The 14327-nt window shown below is 47.3% G+C and overlaps 1 protein-coding gene across 1 annotated transcript in view; it reads right to left on the bottom strand.

The window, feature by feature from the left end:
• Positions 1–309: 309 nt before the first annotated feature.
• The window catches only part of LOC125392452 (putative mitochondrial import inner membrane translocase subunit Tim8 A-B), a 29745-nt gene continuing 15727 nt past the window's right edge, over positions 310–14327 (bottom strand). The window contains exon 2 of the mRNA XM_048422244.3: positions 310–777. The gene's annotated coding sequence lies outside the window, so the exon portion shown is untranslated. The remainder of the gene's footprint in view (positions 778–14327) is intronic.

The raw sequence follows: 14327 nt of genomic DNA, 5'->3' as shown, positions 1-14327 counted from the left end.
GCCCTGCTTGATGGCTATGAGGCATAAAATGAAATAAACCTTTTCCTCCCCAAAGTTGGTTTGGGTCAGAGTTTTTGTTATAGCAAGAAAAAGCAAACTAAAATAAAGCGTACCACATTTAGAACCAGCGGATTAATCTGAATCCTAAAAGTAAATAAGAAGACTGCCTTGTGGGACCAACAATACTATGGAAATTACAATTAACTGCTCATAGGATGAAAAAGGCCCTGCTTTAGTGCCGTGAGGCTTGTTTCATTTGACACAAAAAAGAACTCTAGAAGCCAATAAGGACAAAAGGCCACACACCCGCACATGAGAAAGCCCGATGGCTCTTCAGCACACAAACATGTTTAATGTGAGCTTCATACAAAAAATACAGGGACTGGGGCGCAGCTCAGAGTGGAATGCCTGCCTTCCATGCATGAAGCCCCGGGTTCCATCCCCAGCACTGCATAAAAGAAAAGGCATAAATTAACAAGTCCTCTGGGATGGTACTTCCATCTGTGCAGTGGGCGCAGGTCACAGCATCTGGCAGGCGGAGAGTGGACAGCTGTTCTTGGAGGTAGTAGGAAACAGCTTCGCCGTTTTGGAGGTGATCCCAGCGGTATTTATGGAAATTTCAATCAAGTGCATGGACCTTTTGAAGTCTTCTGAAAATCCACTTCTGTCTGAGCGTGTGCAAACTGTTCTGGTGAGAGGAGATTGACTGCCCCGTTGCTGGCAGAAAACAGGGACGAGCAGAAGTACCCGTCAGTGCACCCTCATAGCGAAACTCAACTGTGGAAAGAAAGGGGGAACGGACATTTACCCAAGGGGAGGACAAACAAGGTCCCCTTACTTTCTAGGTTCTGTGCTGATACCCGGCTAACAAGAGGCAGACTAGTAAGAACAAACGGCTTTTTATAACACATCACCTAGCACGAGAGCCTCAGTAAGGAAGTGGAGACACAAAGACAAGCTGTGCTAAGCCTGAGTAAGGGCTGGGTACAGAGACTCTGGACCCCTCACACCATCCCTTTCTCTCTGGGTGTGAGGGAAACATCTCCCAGCCGAGAGCCTCCTCGGCTTCCCCAGAAGGGCAGCGTCCTCCTTGTACACTGGATGTATTTTGGCTGACTTGCTGAAAGTCAAGGTGCACATTTGAAGGTAAGTTTTCTGAACCCCATCATCACTGTGCACTGTTGTGTAGGCAGCAAGAGGGAAACACTTGAGCGTGCTCACACACGCACAAACCACCCTGCAAGCACACACTGTGCTGACTCACCAGTTAGCAATACTGATGCCCGGCAGGAGGAGCACGTAGCATCGCTCACCGTCTGCAGCTTGGGCATCAGTGTATGACCTACACAAGTACATTTCATTTGTGTGATTTAAACAGTATTTGGGGTGTGTGTGTGTGTGTGTGTGTGTGTGTGTAAGCCAGAGGCTGACATCAGGCGTCCTCCTCCATCTTTCCTCCACCTCCCTGTTTCAGACATGACCTCTCACTGAACCTGGAGCTCACCGTTTCAGGTCTCACCTGACTGCATCTGCCCGGCACCAGGACTACAGGAGAAGCCGCCACACTTGACTATTTCATGAGTGCTAGACAGCTCAGCTCACGTCTTTACATGGGCCTGACAAGCACCTTGCTCATTGAGCCAGCTCACCCCAGCCTGAGGAAGCTTTTGAAAAAAAGACTTACTGCTAAATTTAAGTGGGGAATGGAACGCGGGACCTCTGGATGAACAGCAGAGGTCGTAACTGCTGAGCCAGCTCTCAGCGCTAAAGCTTTTTTTGTTTTAAGTTTTTGAGACAGGGTCTCACTGTGTACCCCTAGTTGTCCTAGAACTTGCTCTGCAGACCAGGCTGTCCTCAAATCAGAACCACCTCCTCCTGCCTCTGAGTGCTGGGATTAACCCATCACGCTCAGCTCTCGGTAATCTTTATTAACCTATTCCAGATGTGTGGCTACACGACAAGCACATAGCACAGGTGACCTTGTCGGAAGGCCCAGCTCCACAGGTCATCAGACTCCCACCAGCAAGTCCTAGAGGAGCAGTGTGACCCCTGCACTTCACCCACTTTACAGACCAGATCCTCGTGCCCATTCAAAACGCTTGGCAGAGCTGTGCTCTCCTAATGATGGGTGGACTTGTGCCTTGGCAAGAGGCATTGCCTTGTCTCACTTCCCTGAGAATTTAGTTCCGTCTGCTTCTCAGTGATGATCTAAGAAGATGGTCAGGTCTAGTGGCTCAGGTGTGAGCTCCCAGCTACTCAGGGGGCCAAGGTAGGAGGATCACAAACTCAACACCTGCTTGGGCTACAGAGAAAGTTCAAGACGGTCTGGGCAACCAAGAAACAATGTTTGCTTTCCCCCTCTGGCTGGCACTCTCCATGGAAGCCCTGAGCTATCATTCTGTCTGCCTGTACCAAGGACCTGTCTTTCCTGACTTACCACTGCGGTTTCTCGGGTGGAAGATCCTTTTCACTGCCTCATGCATGCCAGGAAGGTGCTATACCATTAAGCTATACCCCAGCATTTTATTCACTAAAAAGAATTTTCTTTGCAAAGGACCCACATGGAGTTCACTTCAGAGACACACTGCTGTCAGTGCCGGGGTGGGGGTGGGGGGGTCATGTAATAGGTAAGTGGCCAAGAGTGTGGGCTTAGGCCTGCAGTTAAGTCTTGGGCACTTCTTACAAGCTGTGTGACCCCAAATGGTATACTCAGAAAAAAAACAGCTTTCTCCTTTATAAACAGCAATATATAGTCATTCAATGGGATTGTTAAGAATATTTTTTTAAAATATTTTAAATTTATTTTAGCTGGGTAATGGTGGTGGCGTACACCTTTAATTCCAACACTTGGGAGGCAGAGGCAGGCAGATATCTGAGTTTGAGGCCAGTTTTGTCTACAGAGCAAGTTCCAGGACAGCCGGAGCTACACAGAGAAACCTTGTCTTGAAAAAAAAACAAAAAATGATTTTATGTATATGGGTATTTTGTCTGCATGTCTGTATTTGCACCCTGTATATGCAGCACCTGTGTTCAGTACATGTATGTGTACTGTGTAGACATATATGTGGGGGCCAAAAATGGAAGTCAGGTTGTACTGTAAAATTATAAACTGTGAACTAGGTGGGTGCTTGGAACCAAATCCAAGGCATCTGCAAGAATAGAAGGTTCTCTCAACTGGTGAGCAGCTGCCCAGCCTGCTGTCACTAATTTATGAAAGAAAGTTTGTAATGGGTTTCCCTAGCACACTGCTAAGGCTACAGTTAAGATGACGTTATCCTCATGATTAAAATAGTTAGCCAATCACACAATACAGCTAATCTTGCACCCAAAGAAAATCTGCCATGTCCCCACAGTGACACTGTAATGCTCTCCTTCTACCACCAGGAGGCATATGATGGACCCAAAATACTGAGAAAGCCAGTCTGGAGCTTTCTCGGGGACAGGTTAAAGTTGCTTTCTTGGGCACCTCAGGTCTACCCTGAGCTTTCATTTCTGTTTGTACTCTAAAGGCCAGGCTTTATCTGTGGCAACAATAGCTGCTAACTGCATGCATGTTTGCTAGGCTGTGAGCATGCATACTTGCACTGGCGTGCACATACACATAGGTATATTAGTGATATTCAGTATATTTCAGGGTAAAGGGCAGAGCAGAACCATAGTGAAGAAAAACTACAGAGAAGCAGACCTAGCCCAGGAGGAGGCTGTGCAAGTCTCAACCTGAGGCATCCTCACACCATGGAGACACACACACTGTACACAAGGAAACTCTTCCCTCCTCTCCCTGCCCCCATGCACTGGAAGGGGACCTGGGCTCATCAGCACTAGGAACAGTGTCCCAAACCGAGATGCACTGGAGCCCTGCTGGACTCTAGAAGGGTCTTCATGGCTTTTTTTTTTTAAAGAAGCACCACGGATTGAATAAACATCCCAGGCACATGAACCTTGGTTGGATGCCCTGGCACACGAGGGGAGGAAGGAAGGAGTAGGCAGCTATGCGGTGAACTGCCAGCCTAGAGTAGTTCTGGGGAACTGTGACCGAGGAGAGCCCTAACATGAAGCCCAGCTACTAGAGTTACCTCAGCAAGAATACAGCCAAAGCCATTGGAACTCTCCAGTGAGGTAACAGAGGGCAACAGCCTGGGCTGAGCAGCTCAAGGAATTCTGTGCTGTACGTCCAGATTTTACGGGCCCCAAAGAAGGTGAAGCTGCCTCCTTGACTGTGGTTTTAAAGAAGAGCAGGTCACACTGTGAGCAAGGCAGAAGCGTGAGACAAGATGGGATACACTAGAGGTGGCTATGCTTGAGGAAGGGGTTTTCTTTGAGGAAGCTGAGTGGTCACTGGGTGCTCTGGGGGGCATCTCATCTCACTGCATGCCCAGCAGAAGAGTGTGGAGTGTGACAGACCTGACTCCATCAGCTCTGGACGCTGGCTTTAGCCTGCATATATATTCTTCTTTAAGACTGCATAACAATCCACCCTTTATTTCTTCACCTTTGATTTTGTCAGGGAGAAGGGCATGTCATGCCACGGTGTGCCTAGGGAAGGCCAGAGTACAGACAACTTATGGAAGTTAGTTCTCTCCTTCCATTTGGAAACTGAATTAAAATCTTCAGGCTTGGTAGAAGAAGGTATCTTTACTAGCTACACCACCTTGATGGGTGCATTGCATTCATTATGTAAGGAGCACAGATGTCTTTTACAGTCTTAAGTTGTCTTAAGGAACTGGAGAGTTGGCTCAGCGGCTAAGAGTGCCTGATGCACTTGGAAAGAACCCGAGATTGATTCCCAGAACTCACATGGTGGTACACAACCTCTACTAACTCCAAACAAGGAGATCTGATGTCTTCTGACCTCTATGGTCACATATGATATACACACCTACATGAATACATAAAATTATAAAATAATATTTTAAAAAGTTGTTTTATTTTTTAATTATTTTTTATTGAGTTATATATTTTCCTCTGCTCCCCTCCCTTCCTCTCCCTTCCCCCCCCCATGATCCCCATGCTCCCAATTTACTCAGGAGAGCTTGTCTTTTTCTACTTCCCATGTAGATTAGATCCATGTATGTCTCTCTTAGTGTCCTCATTGTTGTCTAGGTTCTCTAGGATTGTGATTTGTAGGTTAGTTTGCTTTGCTTTGTGTCTAAAAGTCACTTGTGAGTGAGTACATATGATATTTGTCTTTCTGGGTCTGGGTTACCTCACTCAAAATGATGTTTTCTAGATCAATCCATTTGCCTGCAAATTTTAAGATGTCGTTATTTTTTTCTGCTGTGTAGTATTCCACTGTGTAAATCTTTATCCATTCTTCTGTTGAGGGGCATTTAGGTTGTTTCCAGGTTCTGGCTATGACAAACAAAGCTGCTATGAACATAGTTCAGCACATGTCCTTGTGGCATGATTGAGCATCCTTTGGATATATACCCAAAGTGGTATTACTGGGTCTTGAGGAAGGTTGTTTCCTAATTTTCTGAGAAATCACCATACAGATTTCCAAAGGGGCTGTACCAGCTTGCATTCCCACCAGCAATGGAGGAGTGTTCCCTTTACCCCACAACTTCTCCAGCATAAACTGTCATCAGTGTTTTTGATCTTGGCCATTCTTACAGGTGTAAGATGGAACCTCAGAGTTGTTTTGATTTGCATTTCTCTGATGGCTAAGGATGTTGAGCATTTCCTTAAGTGTCTTTCAGCCATTTTAGAATCCTCTGTTGAGAGTTCTCTGTTTAGGTCTGTACCCCATTATTTATTGGATTATTTGTTTTTTTTTGATGACCAATTTCTTGAGTTCTTTGTATATTTTGGAGATCAGCCCTCTGTCTGATGTGGGGTTGGTGAAGATCTTTTCCCATTCTGTAGGCTGTCGTTTTGTCTTGTTGACCTTGTCCTTTGCTTTACAGAAGCTTTTCAGTTTCAGGAGGTCCCAATTTATTAATTGTTTCTCTCAGTGTCTGTGCTACTGGGGTTATATTCAGGAAATGGTTTTCTGTGCTAATGCGTTCAAGTGTATGTCCCACTTTCTCTTCTATGAGGTTCAGTGTGGTTGGTTTTATGTTAAGGTCTTTGATCCACTTGGACTTGAGTAAAAAGTTGTTTTAAAATTTGCATCTTGAAGTTGGAAAGATGACTCTATAGCTAAGAGCCATGAACTGATGTGCAGAGAACCCAAGTTCAGTTCACAGCACCCATGTTGAGTGGCTCGCTACGGCCTGTAACTCCAGCACCAGGGAATCCAGGGGATCCAGGGGGCCCAGAGGATCCAGGAGATCCATTAAGTTTGGACATATCACAGCTAGTCCTGGCTAAGCTGGATACAGACCAGTGTGATGTGGAAACAGAGAAGACAAGAAATTGGGTCACCAGCACAGTTCATTCTGATTTCAATGTGTAGGGCATCATGCACATGATATGGGAGCCCAGAAGCAGCCAGTCCTGCATGGATGGGTGGGAGGGAGCAGTGGTTTAGATAAAAGTGGCCCCCATAGACCCACTGACAGTGTCACTATTAGGAGGTGGGCTTTGCTGGAGGAAGTCACTAGGGTGCAGGCTCAGTGTGGCAGTCTCTTCCTGCTGCTCATGGACTCAGATAAAGAACTCTCAGCTGTCTTCCTAGCACCATATCTCCCTGCGTGCCTCCATGTTTCCTGCCATGATGACAATGGACCAAAGCTCTGAACTGTAAGCCAGTCCCAATTAAATGTTTTCCTTTACAAGAATTGCTGTGACCATGGTGTCTCTTCACGGCAATAAAACCCTAACCAAGACAGAAGTTGGTACCAGGAGTAGGGTGTTCCTGTTACTGGTCTGACCAGGCTTTTGTTTGGAGGAACTGAACCTTGGTACCTGGAATGCTGTAAGTGCTGCTTAGTAGGCCATCCAACAGCAGCACAGAAGACAGTGGTGCTGAGGGTGATTTGAACTGTGAGGGTCTGGCCCAAGAGGGTCCAGAGACGAATATTACTATGTGGTCTAGAAACTGTTATTGTGATATTTCAGTGAAGAATGTGGCTACTTTCTGCCCTTGTCTGAAGTCTGCCTGAGCCTAGTATACTTTCTGTGGTGTGGTTACCAGTGTTCACTCTAACGAAGACTTATAATGAAAAGGAGCAAGCTGGGCAAATAAAATACAAAGGTTCAGTTCAAGGAGAAAAGGGGCACCAAGAAGTGGGATGGAGCTAAACCCTGTGTTCAAAGAGATAAACAGATTAAAGAAAGTCCTGCTGCTAAATGGGATTAACAGAGTTAATCAGGAAAAAGGGTTCAGGGAAAGACCCTACCGCACTAAGTTTCCAACTTTTGCAAAGGAATTAAAAGTAAAAAAAAAAAAAAAGAGCTGGGTGTGGTGGTGCACACCTTTAATCTCAGCACTGGAAAGGCAGGGGGATTCAGAGTTCAAGGCAAACCTGGTTTACAGAGTGAGTTCCAAGACAGCCAAGCTTAGGCAGCAAAAGAAACCACAATGAAGGAAACTATTGAAAACAGAAAGCAGGCGAAGATGTAACTGGATGAGGGGCCAAGTTCCAGCTCCAGCAAGAAGCAGGACTTGGAAACGTTGCCACAAGGTTCTGGCTTTAGAAAGAAGAAAGGAGTTAAGGATCCCCCTCCGTGACTAAGGAAAGCCGTTGAGGCCAGGCATGTGTCAGGGATATCTCTCCATGGAGGCCTAGCGAGGCCATTGAGTGAGGCTGTGAAGGTGAAGCCTGGATTGCCTTGGAGACCCCAAATGTTGGAGATGCCAGACCCATGGGATACCTGCTGAGGAGAGCTGCTAACAGGGAGTAGAACCAGCTCGAGAGAGAGAAGCATGTTGCAGTAAACAAATCTGAAGGAATTGGAAATCTGAGGAACATTTTGACATCACACATGGAGATACAGAGTTTGTAGTTTGTCTAGCTGGTTCAGTCTTGCTTTGGTCCAGGATTTCTTCACTATGCTTACTTTTGAACAGTAAGGTATATCCCGTGCCACTGTATGTTGGAAATATGTGACCTGCTTTTTCATTTTGATTTTACAGGGGGTCTCAGAAGAGACTTTGGACTTTTAAACAACTTTGAGACTGACAGACTATGGCGGACTCTTGAATTTGGACTAAATGCCAATTTTGCACGATGATATGACTACAAGCCTATAGGGGCCAGGGATAGAATATGGGCGTGTGGATGAAAACGGTTCCCACAGACACACAGAGAAGGGCACTATTAAGAGGTGTGACCTTGTTGAGTGGATGTGGCTTTCTTGGAGGGAGTGTGTCACTGGGGTTGGGTTTTAAGGTCTCAGATGCTCAAGCCAGGCCCAGTGAGGCATTCTCTTCCTGTTGTCTGTGGATCCTTTTCCAGCACCCTGTCTGCTGTGTGCTACCGTGCTTCCCACCATGATATTAATGGGCTAAACCTCTGAACTGTAAGAGTTGCCATGGTCATGGTGTCTCTTCACCTCAATAAAACAACTATAACTAAGACAGAGGGGAAGGCAGGGAATTCACATCTTGTGGTCATTTGTATCCCAAGTACAGCCCATGTGGACGTTCCTCCCATGAAGGTCCTCTGAGGGGTGGCTGTGGACACTGAAGCCCTGAGGAGCTAACTCACACTCAGGAGTGTGGGCAGTGGGCGGTGCTATGCCACAGCAGGAAAGACTCAGCTATAATCCAACTGAAGTTTTAGAAAGGAGCCGAGGCCACCAGTAACTTTTTTGGAAACCAGCAGAACTTTCTGGCGGCAGGTGGGAGAGAGAAGCTCCGACTTATAAGGGTGGGACCCAGTTGCAGGGGCTGAAGGGCAAGAAAGCAGGGGTCCCACAGAGAACTCTGCAGATTTCCAGTCAGCAAGTGAAATGCACTAAAAACCTAAAGTCTGACGACCCAAGTGCCTGAGACATCAAAGATGACTCGCTTTATTATTCCCTTTGTACCCTGCAGCATTGTGGAATAACATTTTCCTACACTGAAGATGCCTTATTCTGATTGGTCTAATAAAAAGCTGAATGGCCAATAATTGGCAGAATTTTCAGGCACACATGATGGTGGGAAGAAGGGGGGTTGCCAGGAGACACAGAGGGAGCAAGACATGCTGGAAGACAGGCAAAGCCACAAACCACGTGGCAATGTGTAGATTGATAGCAATGGGTTAGCTGAAGCTGTAAGAGCTCGTTAGTAACAAGCCTAAGCTGTGGCCGAGCTTTTATAATTAGTGGTGAGTCTCTGTGTCATTACCGGGAGCTGGTGGTCCTGACATAAAGGTCCAACCACAGTGGAGTCAGGCGCACTGCTAAGAAACCAGATGAAAGATCAAGTTACAGTCTGAGCTTTGGGTTGTATTTTCTTTAAACATCAAAGCCCCTCACGCCCCTGTAGCCATGAGCCTTTCACCTGATGAAGACTGTAGTTCTGGGCAGGCAAAATCTGCCCCAGCATGGTGTTTACTGTAAGGCAACTTCTGACATCAGCAGCCAGAACACCGGCTGCTGGGAAACCAAGCCAGTAGGCAGCCAGGTCACCCAATACTGAAATGAGCCCCGGGGAGTGACAGGGCCTTTCTAACCCATGACTTCTGACCGGCATCTACGCTTACCCTTGTGCCCTTGTGGTGACAGAATGTGGGTTGTCACTGAGAGCTGGGTCAGTCTGCTTGGGCCGGGTAACAGAGTGCCACAGACTCGGCTGCTTCCACCAAGATATGATTTTCCTCACAGTCCTGGGGCCTGCATGCCCCTCGTCAAAACAGGTGGAGCTGGCCTCCTCTGAGGTCACCTTTTCTGGGATCTCTGTCCTTCATTCTCTGTGTCCTGGTCTTCTCTTCTTACTATCAATATCAACCTATGAAATCTGGCTCCATCTGACTTTTTTTTTTTTTTTTTTTTTAAATTCTTCTTTTATACACATTCTCCGGTTGTTGGAATTTGGACGTCAACATGGGAATGGGGGAAGGGAGGAACATGTATGGTGATGGAAGTAATAAAGAAACTGTAGAAATATCCAGCTCCTCCTTTAAGGATCAGGAGCCGGCCTATGTCAGTCCTCAGAGGAGCTGACCTTCCCAACCCATCCCCCACCAATATGGGGCTTGTTCTAGCTCAGGTCCCCTCTGAGGGAAGGAATCCCTATCCTATGTAGCTCTAGCACCAGCTAAGACATCCCCTGGACCAACGTGTGTGGTTCTGGGCACAGGCAGCATTATTTGCACCTCAACAGCCCAGGCAGGAGGCATTCCACTTGCTCCAGGCAGTGGAGATGCTGTCCCCAGACAGCAGGCACTATACTGTCAAGCACAGAAAGGTAAGACTACTCCTTATCAACTCTGAAAGATTTCTTCATGCAGCCTGTGCATAATTCCCAGGGGCAGATTCACCTCAGGAACTGATGCTAGGGTCCCACTGCAAACCAGTGAGTATCCAGGAGCCTCCTGGAACTCCCACTTCAAGAGCCAGGGCACAGGTGGAAGCTGCACCCAGAATGCACCTGTCCTGGGAGCTGGGAATCCCCGGGGTTCGTCTGCAGAGGGTTCCTGGGTAGTTTCCTGTTTCAACCCCATAGCTGGGGGGAAATTTCTGCTTTTTGCTTCTCTGAACGCCAAACTGAAGTATGCATGTTCTTGACATGGGATTTTTCTGGTTAAAGGAAAGTCCTGTGTCCTTGTGAATGCTTTTCTGTAGATCCTGAAAAAGTCAGATCAAATGTCACTTCCCATGAGAAAGCCTGTCGGACCTTCCACTACCCTACACTACTCAGCTGGAACTCACGAGCTGCAGTTTGCAGTGATCTGCTCTGTGCCTTCACCACAGTCCTCTCTGCCGTGCTCTTCCCTAATGTGCTCAGTGAGGTCTGGAGAATACGAGAAGCCAGGACTGAAGGCCTTAACAGGGCACTGTCATTTGCTTGGAGCTAGATCTTTAGGGCCACCACCAGGATATTTTCTGGAACCCAGGAGTGTAGGTCTTAGAGCACATGACTATATCACACAGTAATGAACATATCCAGTCTTCTAAGATACCAGCAATAACAAAGCACCTGGTATAGTTTTGATAAAATGTGGCCTTTCAAAAAAGGCTACTACATTAAAAGTGTGGCTCAGGGGTGGGACTCTGGGGAACAATTAATTGACAGACTTATATGAAGGCACATTTGGCTGGCAGTGGGTGCTGCCTGGCTGAGGAAGCAGCTGACTGGGAGGAAGCCTTTAGACACATCTTCGTCTAGGTCCCATCTTACACGTCTAGCTCTGCTTCACGCTTTATTGTCCTTCTCTGTTGACTAAATTCCAAATCCTAGGAGTAGAGTCAACAATTAAAAAAAAACTTATGTTTTTCTCATGTTGTAGCATGAGATGTGCACAGAATTTAGTGATATCAGATACCAAAAGGTCTCAGGCCAGAATCCATCCCTTCTCCTCCTGCCCAGAGTCCATCCCTTCTCCTTCTGCCCAGAGTCCATCCCTTCCTCTGCTGCCCAGAGTCCATCCCTTCTCCTCTTCCTGCCCAGAGTCCATCCCTTCTCCTCCTCCTGCCCAGAGTTCATCCCTTCTCCTCCTTCCCAGAGTCCATCCCTTCTCCTCCTCCTGCCCAGAGTCCATCCCTTCTCCTACTGCCCAGAGTCCATCTCTTTTCCTCCTGCCCAGAGTCCATCCCTTCTCCTCCTCCTTCCCAGAGTCCATCCCTTCTCCTCCTCCTTCCCAGAGTCCATCCCTTCTCCTCCTCCTGCCCAGAGTCCATCCCTTCTCCTCCTCCTTCCCAGAGTCCTGGGAAGTTGTCCAAACCCCTGACAAACACCCTGAGGACAGACGGGTTAGTTCTCAGTCACAGTGTGAGGGCATGTGTCCACCACATCAGGTAAGGTGCGGTGGGGAGCACATGGCGGCACCTGCACCTGTCAGCAATCAGGAAGCAGGCAGATGAATCCCGGTGCTCAGCTGATATCTTTTCCCCACCCCTCTTTTTTTTTCCAGTGCAGAACCCCAGCCTACAGGATAATATGCTGACATGCAGGGTGGGACTTCCACATTCAGTGAAACCTATTTGGAAGCCCCTCAAAGACACACCAAGAGGTGTGTCTCTAGGTGATTCTGATGATGAAACCGATGATGAAGCAGGACCATCACACTCTGTCTCCAACTGATGATGAAGAGGAACCACCAGTCTGCAACTGATGATGAGGAGGGACCACCACACTCAGTCTCTAACTGATGAGGAGGAGGGACCACCACACTCAGCCTCCAACTGATGATGAAGAGGGACCACCAGTCTCTAACTGATGATGAAGAGGGACCACCAGTCTCTAACTGATGATGAAGAGGAACCACTAGTCTCTAACTGATGATGAAGAGGAACCACCACACTCAGTCTCTAACTGATGATGAGGAGGGACCATCACACTCAGTCTCCAACTAATGATGAAGAGGAACCACCAGTCTCTAACTGATGATGAAGAGGAACCACCAGTCTCTAACTGATGATGAGGAGGGACCACCAGTCTCTAACTGATGATGAGGAGGGACCACCAGTCTCTAACTGATGATGAAGAGGAACCACCACACTCAGTCTCTAACTGATGATGAGGAGGGACCATCACACTCAGTCTCCAACTAATGATGAAGAGGAACCACCAGTCTGTAGCTGCCAAGGTTTTTCCCTTCTCTCCTGGCGATTCGCAGGGCCATGTGACCTCCGGCTCCCTGGAGACTCTGCACTAGCTCTGGCTTGAGGGGATAACCTAGCAAGAACCTGGTTCTCTTTGTTATGGTGATTCCACTTGTATTCAAGGTCTTAGCAGTGGGCCCATAGCCTGCCTTCCCTAGCTGACCCTGCCCGAGGCGCCGGGAAGACTTTAATCTTCCCTCCTGCTCCTGGATGGGAGGAGGCCTTGCATTTTCGATCCTTCTAGCCCACTGGTATATATACCCGACTTGAGTTTAATAAAGTTGCCATTTACTCTGGTAAATGAGCAAAGGTCTCTTTTGTGTGTGTGTCTCTTTCTCAACCCTCAGGACAATCGTCCATTCTCGTGGGCTCGAGTTCGGGAAAGCGCGCAGCCTGAACCGGGTGTGGGTATCCATTGGAAAGTGCAGACTCTTACACCAGTCTCTAACTGATGATGAAGAGGAACCACCAGTCTCTAACTGATGATGAGGAGGGACCACCAGTCTCTAACTGATGATGAGGAGGGACCACCAGTCTCTAACTGATGATGAAGAGGGACCACCAGTCTAACTGATGATGAAGAGGGACCACCACACTCAGTCTCTAACTGATGATGAAGAGGGACCACCAGTCTCCAACTGATGATGAAGTTGACCCATTGCACTGTCTCCCTGGTTTCATCCTGTCTCTGTCCTTTTCTGCTTCTCTTTATTCTAGAAAGTTTAGTTCCACCCCAGCTCCTGCCCTGTCTTGCTCCAGCACTCCAGAGTCTTCTCAGATATGCAGTTCAATCATTTCAAGCTGTTTTTAAAATCATTTCTTTCAAATACACCTAGAATTCTTCTCAAGATTCTTTCCCTGACTTACACAAGGTCAGTGGTTTCTTGAGACTGTTCTCCATTGGGACTCCTCTAGCTGATGGCCCTCTGGATGAGGGCCAGGACATAGCCATCACTGTCTTTTCTTTTTCTATATTCATTGGCTGCCTTTTGTGTAAGTGCTCTAGCTTAGCCTCTAGTTCTGTTTAGGAGCTAAACACAGACAAGTGCTTTATGACAGACAGGTGCATTCAACAAATACAAGTGCAGGCTATCATCAGAGAATCTACCAATGTCATCTCAATAGACAAGAGAGCACGTGATGAACTGACCCCTGATAAAATGTTTAGCACTCCAGGCACAGAAAGTCACATGACTGATTGAGGGTGCCTGAAGACTTGTAAAATCACAACTGGCACTTCATTGTGAAGCACGTGACAGTAAAGAACTGACCCCTGCTACTACTCTACACCTCGAGTTATGTCCCCATCAACACAGCACAATGACCAGGAGTGCTGAAGTACAATAACACAATGACGTCACTCTACACCTTGAGTTATGTTCCCATCAACACAGCACAATGGCCAGGAGTGCTGGAGTACAATAACACAATGACATCACTCTACACCTCGAGTTATGTTCCCATCAACACAGCACAATGGCCAGGAGTGCTGGAGTACAATAACACAATGACATCACTCTACACCTCGAGTTATGTTCCCATCAACACAGCACAATGGCCAGGAGTGCTGGAGTACAATAATTCAATGACGTCACCGTACACCTTGAGTTATGTCCCCATCAACGCAGCACAATGGCCAGGAGTACTGAAGTACAATAACACAATGACGTCACTCTACACCTTGAGTTATG

This window comes from Myodes glareolus, chromosome 12, assembly GCF_982192425.1.
Source record: "Myodes glareolus chromosome 12, mMyoGla1.1, whole genome shotgun sequence".
Taxonomy (NCBI): domain Eukaryota; kingdom Metazoa; phylum Chordata; class Mammalia; order Rodentia; family Cricetidae; genus Myodes; species Myodes glareolus.
The sequence above is the reverse complement of the archived record's forward strand: the minus strand, read 5'-3'. Positions and strand labels throughout refer to the sequence as shown.